This window comes from Xenopus tropicalis, chromosome 4, assembly GCF_000004195.4.
Source record: "Xenopus tropicalis strain Nigerian chromosome 4, UCB_Xtro_10.0, whole genome shotgun sequence".
NCBI classification, from domain to species: Eukaryota; Metazoa; Chordata; class Amphibia; order Anura; family Pipidae; genus Xenopus; species Xenopus tropicalis.
In genome coordinates, this window is record NC_030680.2 from 29,110,244 (window position 1) to 29,124,144 (window position 13,901).

Here is a 13,901-nt window from a genome sequence, read left to right on the forward strand (position 1 = left end):
ACCAGTGAATTATACTCCTCTAGATATAGAAGGATTGTGCTTAAAGGGGACATATACCATGATTTTTAATAGTGTCTTAATAGATGCTGTGTAATGTAAAATAGAAGGAATCGGTGTTTGTTTAGTACCTTTCGGGGCAAATTTTCATAAAGCAGGCCAAAAACTGCTCTTCCCAGGAGTTCCGGTACTGGACTCCTCACAGTTTCTCTAAGGGGCCGCCGGCTCCAGCTAATGACTCAGTATGTGAGGGGAGGGGGGCGTTTCCAGTGACGTCAGTTTGGGACTGTGAGCCAAGGCAAGTCTGTAGAGAAGGACTGAGCACTCTTACCTGCCCACCCCTATGCCATGTCCTGCTTCCCTCTGAGAGACGCTCGTAACTTCTGACAACTGCAGATTACAAGGAATGTTCGGGTCCCTGCTCCTACCCGAAATAATAAAAACTGCAGCTGTCTTTTGAAAGGCTTAACAAAAGAAGTTTTCATTCCTTTGGGTAAAGGAGCACGGAGCTGAACATTACTTGTAGGGAGCACAGAGAACCTGTCAGAAGTTACTAACAAACGGCTCTCAGGAGAAAAGCAGGGCATGGCTCATGGGGGAAGAAGGCATAATTTATTACCACATTCCAAAAGATACAGTCTTAATGGTTTGAGGTTTTCCATTAGATACCATTCAACTCACATTTTTTGTTCATATAAAAAAGGGATTTGTCTTTCTGTGAAGTAAAAGTAGTACTGGGGGGTGGGATTTTGGCTGCTACTGTTTAGTACTAAATGTCACTCACATTTACCACCACTTCCTGAGGGAGAATGAAAGGACACACCCAGCCCTCATTTCAGCCTAGACACGGAGGAGAGAGGTTCTCTCTGCAGCTCTAGTATAGTTATGGTTTTAGCAGGTAAAACGTTTTTAGAATCTTTTTTTTACAGATGCACTATACATTTTAGAGTAAGGGAAATATAATACCAAAAGATGAGTATGACACAATACATCTCCTTTAAAAAAGTTGTGTTTTGGACTGATTTATTGAGAAATTCCACCAAAACCCCACTAGTCCCGGCCTTCTGTTCCACTTTCTGCTGGCTGAATTATCTGGATGTGTAGGGGAGCCGGTGGCTCTCAGTACAGGCACTCGAGAATAGGAACCAATTAGCAGCTAGGCTGACCTGATAGGGAACTGAAGCCTGTCTTTGCTTGTGTGAGTGTAGCTGGCTATCCCCCTCCTACTGTGCTTCTGGCAGGGACTGTTAGGACAAGCCCACCCTTTATTTGAAACACAGACAGAGAACTGTTAGGATCTATATGGAATTCCAATAAAGGGGCCATTTTTACAGATAGGATTTATGTTTAGCCCAAAGTGAAACCTGCACCATATATTATTCATAATTGTCTACAAAATTAGGGTTTTTACATTTATCCAATATGCCTCCTTTAACATTTTCTAACTGTGACAAGCTTTTGGCACCTTTTAAGGCTTATTAGGAGTGGAGGTAGTTTCTCACTGAAGGAATTAGAGGGAACATTGGTCACCATCATTTATTATGATTTGTGTAATAAACTTTAATTTTAGTGTCATGTGAGCCATGTCCCTTGTTGCTAATATTGTCTTTCCTTTCCCCATAAGGGGTAGTTCATCTTTAGGTTAACTTTTAGTATGTTATAGAGTGGCTAATTCCAATAAAGTTTATAATTGGGCTTTGTTATTTATTTTTAATAGATTTTTTTTAATATTTACCACCAGCTTCGAAAAATCTAGTGTTTTGTGAGGCAAATGTGTTATTATTACTTTTTATCACTTATTTTTCCATTTGTATTGTAGAAATCCACATATAAACCCTGCGCACTGGAGAAAAACATACCAGGGTGGGACTGCAATTAAAATTATTTTAATATCAGATTATTGTGTAACAACAGTATTTATAGAATATACCCACAATATCCATCAACAAACAAATCAGTACATACCACCCAGCAAAAAGGCAAATAGGAATAAAGACAGATACTCTGGATGAGAGAATGCTGCAATGTTTCAGCTCAAACACCTTTGCCAAGGGAAATTTAAGTAATTTGTAAGTTGATTGTACATTTTGACTTTTTATTTATTTTTAATCAGAAATGTGCAATGTGCCAGTTCTTTAACATTTAATCTTTGAATCTTCTTTATTTTTTCCAAACAGGAATTCCTCCAGCAGCCATTTTAGGCGCATTGGTGCTCATTTTCCCTAATTCAAGGAGGGGGGTATTAATTATTAAGGACTGGCTATCAAAGACTATTATATTTTCAAGTTAAACTGTGGGGTGCTTAAACCTGGCAGCTTAAACCTGGCGTGCTTTTTGTTACTTGAAAAAAGTCACATAAAGTTTTATTAATCTTGAATGCTTGTGTTTTTCTTTTTCAATTCTTTATTTAAAGTTTTGCAAATATGGGGAAGGGATACAGAAGAGAAAAGGGAGGGTAGGGAGGGGAAATTGCATATTTATACTTAACATTGTTTGTCAACAAAGCTATTCAAGCAAGTCTGTCATCAAGTCATTCCTAAATTTTCACATATAAATTAAAGTAACTATACCTTGCACTCATTACTTCTATTGTTCTTTATGTGGATGGCTGTCTTTAAATGCGTGTCAAAGTGACCTTAGATAATCTAACCAAGGGGTCCAGATGTTTCTATACTGATAACTGTTATTATGTATCATATAGGTTATTTCTTCCATTTGTCGTATGTCTTCAGTGTTTGCTAACCATTCCGTAAATGAAGGGGGGTCTATAGATTTCCATTTTCTAGGGATGAGCGCCTTTACGGATTGTAATAAGTGTAGGGTAAGGGGATCTGAGATAATAATATTTTTCTTTAAACGGATATTAAGTAAAATAAAGGCGGGGTCTCCAGTGTCTATATCAAATTTCGTGATTTGAGTTATTGCATTTAGTACCCTTGACCAATATTCATGTAATGCTGGGCAGGTCAGCCAAATGTGTGTATGAGTACCTCTATGACTGTTACATCTCCAACATAAATCAGAGCTATTGGGGTACATTTTACTTAATTTTGCCGGTGTATAATGCCATCTCGTCACCAATTTGAAGACCGCCTAGTTTGTTCTGGAGGCTCTAGAGGCTTTGTGCATGGCTCTAAAAATTCTTTCCCATGCTTTGTCCGATATATTAACGGTCAGTTCCTGTTCCCATTCTTTAAAAAATGGTCTGGGTGGTACAGGCATAGCTTTCAGGAGGTATCTATACTCTTTGGAGAGTGGTTTGTCTATATCTATTGATCCGTTCAATAATCGTTCCCATGGGGTTAACTGTCTATTCCATTGCTTGGATTGATTAACTTGTAAAAAAATGGTGAAGTTGGTTGTAATCCCAACTGTCCCTTGGATGGGAACCCCACTTTTTTTGAATGTCCGCCAATGGGATCATTCTGTTGTCTTTGACAAAGTCCCTAATTTTAGTTGGTTTATTGTCCCATAGTGCCCATCTAACAAATGAGCCTTTGTCCAGGCCCGGGGTAAAATTGGGATTTTGTGTAAGGGGCTGTAAAACATAGGGGGTACTAGTAATCTTATAGATTTCCTTATTTCTATGCCAGGTCGTTAGTGTTGCATGTATCAAAGGGTGTTGCTTTGCTTCTTTTAGGATAAGCCCATTATCTGACCAAAGTGCATTCTCTAAGGGTATTGGTAGGAACTGTTGTTCCAGTGTGCACCAGTCCTTTTTTGTGGTTTTCGATACCCAATCAAGAATGCAGACCAAGTGCGTGGAAATATAGTAAAGCTGTGGGTGTCAGGGAGGCCTCGTCCTCCTTCTTCTTTGGGTAAAGTAAGGAACTTATATTTGAGTCTGGGGTTTTTCCCAGCCCATATAAACCTGGAAATTAAGGATTTAATTGTGGTGGAAAAAGGAATGAGGTAGGTGGATTGGGAGAACTTGAAAGAGGTACAATATTCTAGGCATAATCATCATTTTAGTTGCTTGGATCTTCCCAAACCAAGAGAGTTGAAGTTTTTCCCAGTTACTTGTATTTTTTGTAAAGTGGAGATTAAAAGAAGGTAATTATCTTGATACGCCTTGTCCAGGTCTGATTGTATTTTGACCCCGAGATATTTAATACATGGGTCTGCCCATTTGAATGAAAAGTTTTGTTTTAGGTTTGAAGTGATTGTTTATATTTAAAATCTCTGATTTAGAGTAGTTTATCTTAAAGTTGGATAAGTCGCCAAATAATTTCATAAGAGAAATCGCATTAGGTAGGGAAATAATAGGTTTGGTAATAAAAAGCAAGAGATCATCAGCAAAGGCTGCACATTTGTATTCTTTAGAGGTGGTGATGATACCTGAAATATTTGGATTGTTTCTAATGTGGGCCAGAAGCGTTTTCATTACTAAAACAAATAAGGTGGGGGAGAGAGGGCAGCCTTGCCTTGTCCCATTGTGTATGTACACTTTGGGAAATAGAATGCCGTTCACTCTGATTCTGGCTGAGGGTTTTTCGTATAGCGCTAATATTCTGTGTCTGCTTGATTTTCCCAGGCCTATTCCTGCTAGGGTCCTATCTAGGAAATCCCAGGATACCCTGTCGAAGGCTTTTTCTGCATCTGTGTTAAGTATTAGGGAGGAGATATGTTTCTTTTGTGCTTGCCTTATCAGGGAGATCACTTTAGTTGTATTATCTTTTCTTTCCCTTCCAGGAACAAACCCTGCCTGATCTGTATGTATTAAATCTGGTAAGTATTCTTTTATTCTATTTCCTAGAATTTTTGCGTATATTTTCAGATCTATGTTAATTAAGGATATGGGTCTGTAGCTGGAGCATAATTGGGGGTCTTTCCCTTGTTTGGGTATTATAGTGATATGGGCCTCTTGAGCTTGTGGATGGAAACCACTTGTTTGTGATATAGAATTGAAGTATGTTAAGAGAAGGGGAGAAAGTGAAGCTTTATAAGTCTTATAAAAAATGGTAGGGTATCCGTCTGGTCCTGGGCTTTTACCTGTGGGAAGGGATTCTATGCATTTTTCTATTTCGCTCAAGGATAAGGGGGCATCTATCTGTTGGGATTGGTCAGGAGACAGTTTCTTAAGGTTGGCTTCTTTAATAAAATTGTCGATTTTCTCTATGTGATCTTTATGTGTTTTTCCTGATTTTAATTTGTAGAGGGACTGTAATATTCCTGGAAGGTGTTTGCAATGCCCTTTGTATCATGTAATAGTTCGTTATTATTATTTCTGATTGCAGTTATTTGAGTCAATGGTTGTATTCGTTTAAGTATTTGTGCAAAATGTTTATTACATTTGTCACCTAGTTCATAAAATCTTTGCTTGGACCTCACATATGATTTTCGTATCTTTTCATTAAGTATTGTTTTTAGTTGGAGTATTTTGTTTTCTAGTGTTGCTAAGGTATTTTGAGCTAGGGTCTTTTTATGTGCTAATTAATGTACTTATTTCTTTATCTTTTTCTTTTTTCATATTACTGCTAAGCGCTATCAGGTGGCCTCTTAGTACACATTTCAATGTTTCCCAAAGCGTTGCCGGGGATACTTCATCTGAGGAATTATTTTGGATTATTTGGGGGATTAATGACTGAATTTCTTTTTTGGTGGAGTCCCTATGAAGTAAAGAATCATTCAATCGCCAATTGTATTCGTGCTTGGAGGTCTGTGGGATCCTGAATCTTCTTCTGACCGGTGCGATCTGATGTGTGGAAATTGCCAATATCTGCCAAAGTGAATAAGTGTAACCATCTTTGAGATGTAAATATATAATCTATTCTTGAATAAACTGCAAAGGTTTTTGAAAAATGTGTGTAGTCTCTTTTTTTGGGGTTTATTGCCCTCCAAACATCTATCAACTGTAAGTCTGCCAGGAGCTTTTTGGCTTCTTTGAGACCTTTATATGATATATTACTCTTTTTTGACGATGAATCTACTAGTGGGTTCAGTGCCATATTAAAGTCTCCTCCTAATATTATTGAACCTTTGCTAAAATTTTCTAAGATTTTCAGGAATTGTTTTAGGTAAGGGATCTGTCCTGAATTTGGAACATACACATTTGCAATAGTACACATTTGATCCACCAATTTTCCCTTAATTAAAAGGAATCGCCCTTCATTATCAGATAATGTATCCATGTGTTTAAAGAGTAGGTCCTTGTGAATTAGGGTGAGTACTCCGGTAGCTTTCTTTATGGGATTATTACTCATATACACCTGGGGGTATATCTTAATTGCTATTTTTGGGGTATGTTTTTCCTTAAAATGGGTTTCTTGGAGCATCACTATCATTGCTTTACTTTTCATACATTCATGCAAAATTTGGGCCCTTTTGACCGGTTCATTTATGCCATTAACATTGTATGAAAGGACATGACAGTCCATATTAGTTTGGTCAGCCATTCTGTTGAATGTGTTTAACCTGCTTGTTTCAATTGATATGCTGACTGTTTTGACACTTGCTGACAGATTGCGGGAGAGGGAAGGGTAAAAACAGGAGAGGGTAAGCATAACCACTATTTTGACAACTGAATGTCAGGGGTATAATACCAACTAGTTGCCGCAGTAGACTTACAGGGGTAAAGCCCCTTTGCTGGGTTGGTTTGGCAGCAGCATCGGTGTCCTGCACCATTTTTGTGGGAAAGCGTGATTGGTTGGACCTAAGTGGAAGCATTTCTGGTCTCTAATCGACCCGTTATGACTATGCCCTGCCCATTCTCAGAATTTTATAACATTAGGGTTAGTGGAGGAGATAATGGGGTAATTTAAGAATATCGATGTATAAGTCAGTTGGATTTCTTAAGTATAGTACCATAAAAAGTTGGAGTAAACCTTTAATTACCATTTCAAGGTCTTAAATATGTAAGATGATTTAGAGTCAAAATAAGTAACTTGTAACTTAATAACCAGATTATTGGCTGTAACCTTACATATTAACACATATAAACATAATGAGAACCCGAAGGAGAGAAAAGAAAAAAGTTTAACATAGCCTAGGTTCGTACTAGGCAATTAGAGTTATTACCTTTCACCTAAACCAGTTGTGAGGTGTGCAGGTTTATGGGTCACTCAGGGTGTTTGTCTGGGTGCTGTCTCTGTATCCTCTTATGTAAGCAGTAGTATGTTGTAGTGAGAGGGATAATCAGTGTGATTAGGAAAGTCCCAATCTTAGTTCAGGTAGTACTTGTTTCAGGAGCCTGCATTGACCTGTGTGACTATTGTCATGTATGTCTTGCCAGTTCCTTCCATTGGAGATATTAAGTCCAAATACGTATAGCGTCCATTATGAATAGTGTCCCATTCTAAGTCTGTACAGATTTTCCTGGGCCAAATCGTATGCAGAAAGGGAGTCCCAGAGTCCAAGTGGAAAAAGTTGAGTTGTGTATAAAGTCTCTGTTTGAACCTCAAGTGATCCATGACCTGCAATGTTCCATTACTTTTAGTTGAGAGAAGGTCTTGTTTTGTCTCTAGGAGCTCTTGGGGTCCTTGGTGTTCTTTTTGGTGTTGGAGTGGCTGTCCAATCATTTTGTAAATCAAAGGATAGGTCCTGGATCCTCCCTGGATCAGGTGCCCATCTGGGTAGTTCCAATGCTGGTAAATGGAGTTTGTTTAGAAAAGTGTCTGTATCAGTGGGAAAGCGGATTACTGCAGTAGTACCATCCTTATTTGCAGTGAGAGAGAAAGGGTATCCCCATCTATAAGGAATGTTTTTTTTCTCTAAGGAGATCAGTGAGTGGCCTGAGCATTTTCCTCTTTGCCAGAGTGGTCCTTGATAGGTCTTGGAAGAGTTTTATAACACAGTCCTCATGTGTGAGATTATTGATCTCTCTAGATTTTGTCAAAATCTCTTCTTTTAGTGAGAAACTATGTAAGCAGCATAAAATGTCACGAGGAGCATTTAGGGGTGCAGCTTTTTGCTTTTGGACCCTGTGTGCTCTCTCTATTATAATTTCAGTGGAAGGGTCTCTGTTCAGTATTTTATTAAACACTTGCAGCAAAACATTACGAATTTCCTCATTGGGGATCCTTTCTGGGACCCCACGTATTCTAATGTTACTTCTCCTACTCCTGTTCTCCTGATCCTCCAGCTGTCTTTGGAGGTCGAGTATCATACTATCTTGTTGCTGTATATGCATATATATGGATTTTTGGTTATTTGTGCACTTACCCAGGTTATTTTCTAGGTCATCTGTGCGTGTCGCCAGTGTGAGCAAGTCCTTTTTAATATCCTGGATTTCCTCTTTGAGTGTATCTGTAACTTCGCGCAGCATATCTCTAATATCTGCTTTTGAGGGTAAGTTTGCTATGTAAGTTTGCAGATCTGGACCCTCCTCTATATCGCTCTCCTGCTCAGAGAGCTCTCTATTAGATTCTGCCTCCTCCTCTCTTGCTTCTCTGACGGCTGCCATTTTGGCTTCGTATCGCTCCGTTTTCCTTTTTAAAAATAGCGGCGCTATGTCGCTTTGAGAGGCTAATTGTTTTTTGTTGGGAGTTCTCTCCCCTTTCCGGTTTTGTTTTGTTGGGTTTCCCCATTTCTTCTCCGTTAGGGCTGTAAGGGCAGTTCAGTCACGGAGCTCTCAGGCTATGTTGCCATTCAGTTCCAAGGCAAGCCACGCCCCCGAACGCTTGTGTTTTTAAAAAAAAATGTAACAAGCTTTTCTAGGAAATACTTCAAAATTCAACATTTTTCAAGAAAAAAAACAGAACAATTGTGTATTGCCTCTGTTTCCCATAGTAGCAGTACAATATTAGGCAACTTTGGGCTTTCTCAAGATTTATAGGCGGAGGGTGAATTTTTTCATTTCGGGAGGCTAAAGATGGGCCATACATAGACTGACCTAAAGCTAATGTGAGACTTAGTGGATTCGCTAGTGGAAAAAAAAATGAACCCCTCAACTACCTCTTGCGGTTCCAATGACTTCCAGAGATACCGTGCAAAAGTGCAAGTGCTTTTTTTTACCGAAAATGCTTAGGATGTAAAAGTATATATATCAGAGAGCACCACAGCTTCATTGTAATCAGCTTGAAAAAGGAACTAAAATGTTCCGAATGCTTGCTATGATTATCTTAGTTAGCCAATAAAGGTATCACCTTTATACCACTTTTGTTATTTTTTATTTCAAAAGGGTTACCCTGTATACATGCACTTCTGTGAGTGGTTCTCCATTCATTTGTGTTTGTGATTAGTTAGCTTAAATGTGTTTTTGTTAGTTTTATAGCAAGAAAGGCAGTGGGTACTGACATCCCAGGCATATAGTGAAATGCAGTCTGTACAAAACCAGCACATTAAATGCAGTAAGATGCAGTGGGTACTGATGCCAGATATTAAGGCCCTCACACTATAACTCTGGCACTGAAACACAACATTGGTTTGTTTCCCAGCCATGCACTCATAAGTGTGCCTCTGTAACTAACTAGAAATGAACAAAACAATGATAAAAGTAAAAAACAAAATCTACAAAAAAAAAAAAAAAAGAAATATCAAAGAACAGTTAGCTTTTTGAAGGGGGAAGAGTTAATTTAGGACTAGAGAAAGGGTCAGAAGGATATTACAGATGCTATCTTACAAAAAATGATTTCATTTCAGCCAGTGAGTCAAATTTTGGAGCATATGTATTTTATTACCTGTGGACATGGGATGAAATCTGCAGCAAATGTATAGAGCTAGTGAGGTTCTTAGGTAAAGTCTACGGCCTGCAGAACCTCCATATCAGTCTTCATTTCTGCAGTGTCTTTCTCTCCCCAGTCCTGCCTACAGCTGTAGCTTGATTGGTCTATTTGACTGTCTGTCAAGAGAGTTGCACTCTGATTCGGGAAGCCACAAGGAGAAAGATCCAATTGATTACAACAGAACCGGAGCTTGCAAGAATGCACTGACCTATTTAGATGCGTTAAATATCGCATTAGTCTATGCGAAAATTAACACCTACTTGAGGCAGGCGGTAATTATAGAAAAGTACAGTCAAAGAGTTTTTGGCAGCACAATATGGACTTTGCAGTGGGATTTATTCAAGTCTGGGTTGGCCCTAGAGTGATGCAGCCTCCAGTTTGCAGGGAAATGGTTATTTTCAGTACAGTAATTTTCCGCAAGTATTGGCATGTATGGCTAACATGGCATGCATTTATTTGCACGACTATTTATATCCGGCTACTAGTGATGGGCAAAATGTTTCGGCGGGCATGGATTCACTGTGAATTTCCGTGTTTTGCCATTGGCGGATTGTTTCGCGAAACGGATGAAAAAATTCGCCGCGGGCGCACAACATTTTCACCGTTTCACGAATTTTTTGCCGTTTCGCGGATCTTTTGAAAGATTCACAAATTTTTCGGCAAAGCAAAATGGAACAGATTCGCTCATCACTAGCGGCAACTATTTATATGCAGCTACTATTTATATGCTACCATTTATATGCTACCATTTAAATGCTACTATTTAAATGCACTATTTTTATATGCTACCATTTATACAGTGGTGTGAAAAACTATTTACCCCCTTCCTGATTTCTTATTCTTTTGCATGTTTTTCACACAAAATGTTTCTGATCATCAAACACATTTAACTATTAGTCAAAGATAACACAAGTAAACACAAAATGCAGTTTTTAAATGAGGGTTTTTATTATTTAGGGAGAAAAAAAATCCAAACCTACATGGCCCTGTGTGAAAAAGTAATTGCCCCCTGAACCTAATAACTGGTTGGGCCACCCTTAGCAGCAATAACTGCAATCAAGCATTTGCGATAACTTGCAACGAGTCTTTTACAGCGCTCTGGAGGAATTTTGGCCCACTCATCTTTGCAGAATTGTTGTAATTCAGCTTTATTTGAGGGTTTTCTAGCATGAACCGCCTTTTTAAGGTCATGCCACAACATCTCAATAGGATTCAGGTCAGGACTTTGACTAGGCCACTCCAAAGTCTTCATTTTGTTTTTCTTCAGCCATTCAGAGGTGGATTTTCTGGTGTGTTTTGGGTCATTGTCCTGCTGCAGCACCCAAGATCGCTTCAGCTTGAGTTGACGAACAGATGGCCGGACATTCTCCTTCAGGATTTTTTGGTAGACAGTAGAATTCATGGTTCCATCTATCACAGCAAGCCTTCCAGGTCCTGAAGCAGCAAAACAACCCCAGACCATCACACTACCACCACCATATTTTACTGTTGGTATGATGTTCTTTTTCTGAAATGCTGTGTTACTTTTACGCCAGATGTAACGGGACACGCACCTTCCAAAAAGTTCAACTTTTGTCTCGTCGGTCCACAAGGTATTTTCTCAAAAGTCTTGGCAATCATTGAGATGTTTTTTAGCAAAATTGAGACAAGCCATAAGTTTCTTTTTGCTTAAAAGTGGTTTGCGCCTTGGAAATCTGCCATGCAGGCCGTTTTTGCCCAGTCTCTTTCTTATGGTGGAGTCGTGAACACTGACCTTAATTGAGGCAAGTGAGGCCTGCAGTTCTTTAGATGTTGTCCTGGGGTCTTTTGTGGCCTCTCGGATGAGTTGTCTCTGCGCTCTTGGGGTAATTTTGGTCGGCCGGCCACTCCTGGGAAGGTTCACCACTGTTCCATGTTTTTGCCATTTGTGGATAATGGCTCTCACTGTGGTTCGCTGGAGTCCCAAAGCTTTAGAAATGGCTTTATAACCTTTACCAGACTGATAGATCTCAATTACTTTTGTTCTCATTTGTTCCTGAATTTCTTTGGATCTTGGCATGATGTCTAGCTTTTGAGGTGCTTTTGGTCTACTTCTCTGTGTCAGGTAGCTCCTATTTAAGTGCTTTCTTGATTGAAACAGGTGTGGCAGTAATCAGGCCTGGGGGTGACTACAGAAATTGATATTGAAATTGAAAATTGAAATTGATAAACCACAGTTAAGTTATTTTTTAACAAGGGGGCAATCACTTTTTCACACAGGGCCATGTAGATTTGGAGTTTTTTTTCTCCCTTAATAACGTAAACCTTCATTTAAAAACTGCATTTTGTGTTCAATTATGTTATCTTTGACTAATAGTTAACGGTTTTTGATGAGCAGAAACATTTAAGTGTGACAAACATGCAAAAGAATAAGAAATCAGGAAGGGGGCAAATAGTTTTTCACACCACTGTATGCTGCTATTTATATGCACTATTTATATGCTATCATTTATATGCTACTATTTATATGCAATATTTATATGCTATCATTTATATGCTACTTTTTATATGCACTATTTATATCCTACCATTTATATGCGGCGACTATTTATATGCACTATTTATTTGCTACCATTTATATGCGCGACTATTTATATGCACTATTAATATGCTACCATTCATATGCGGCGACTATTTATATGCACTATTTATATGCTACCATTCATATGTGGTATTTATACGCAGGCGTTGATTAGCGCATGTACCGTCCAATACCGCACAAAAATAACGCATGCAGTATTGCACGTAAATTAACGCAAGTATGCTTATAGTGAATTGTGTGTTACGTCGCGAAAATTTAGACGCGATAAAATTTTTAACGCACGCTATAAATAGCGCACGTTTTAACGCACTTTAGTGAATCAACCCTCTTGTATGCTAATTGTTCACTCTGTAAAAATCCTGTATAACTTTTCTCTACATTAAATTCATTATTCCCCTGTCCTGTTCCCTGTTATTCCCCTACACCCTCTGTGTTATTAAGACAGTCCTTAAAGGAGAAGGAAAGCCATTTTTGCATTTTACTGCCACTAGATTCGCTGCATTAGTGCCACCTAGAACACTATATTTATTCTGTAGAAAGCATTACCATACCTGACTAAACAGCTCCAGAATCTTTTTCCGTTTGCTTAAGACAGCAGCTGCCATTTTAAGTACTTTCCTGTTGCAGCTCTAGCTGTTATAGCTCAGATCACACATTCCTAAGGGAGGGGGGGTGGGAGCCCTTCGCATTCTTGTGGGAGGGGGGAGCAGGGGAGGGGACAGAGGAGAGAGCTGCACAGACTCTGGCCCTGGGAATTAAGGATTTTTCTGAGAGAGAAAGTCTGACACCTGAACAACATGTTTAAAAAAAATAGATAAGTAATCTTGTGTTTCTTTTGATAGAGGACTCAGTGCAGCTTTTCTGTGAGTGCTTATGGCTGTATTTACATAGACCTTTCTGATAAAGCTTACTTAGTTTTTACCTTTTACCAATCTGCTTCCTTCCCACAATATTTCACAGTCCCTTCCCTTCTTCTTTTCACCTGTGACTGAAGACAGGGAAATCTTTTGATTTCTGCCCTTATAGTTGTATTTTATGATAGTATTTTATAAAGTATAATGACCTCTAATAACCAGTAAATGGTGATGAGCGAATCTGTCCTTTTTCGCTTCGCCATAAAATTTGCGAAACGGCAAGTAAATTTGCGATTTGTTGCCCGCATCTATTTTTTGTCCCCCATGTCTATTTTTTGTCGCTCGTGTCGCAGCGAGCGAACCCTTTTTTGACACGACAAAAAATAAATTCCGCGCGACAAATTTTTCCGCTGCAAACTCTTGCCATGCCTGGTGTTTTCCTGGTGTTTCTCCTGTACTCTTGATTGTTGTATCCAGACTTTTTGCCCGACTTATTTCTGAACCTGTGCTGCCTGCTCTGACTTGGACCTGTTTATGTTGCTTTCTGATTCTCCCTTGGTACCTTGGTTGGCTTCTCTGGCTACTCCCCATAACTGTGTGTCCTGTTCCAAACTTCAGGCAAGCCTTCAGGTAGCGTGAGGTGCTTGTGGGCCATTATCATCCTCCTATGGTTTGACACAAATTTACAGAAATAAAAACAGGAAAAAACAAGTATATTTTCAGACATATATTTACCAGTCAACAGAGATCTTATTATTGAAATAACGGTGCATATGCAAAGTAATATATATTATACAAAGATACTTTAGAAAGGGTCAGATTCCTTTC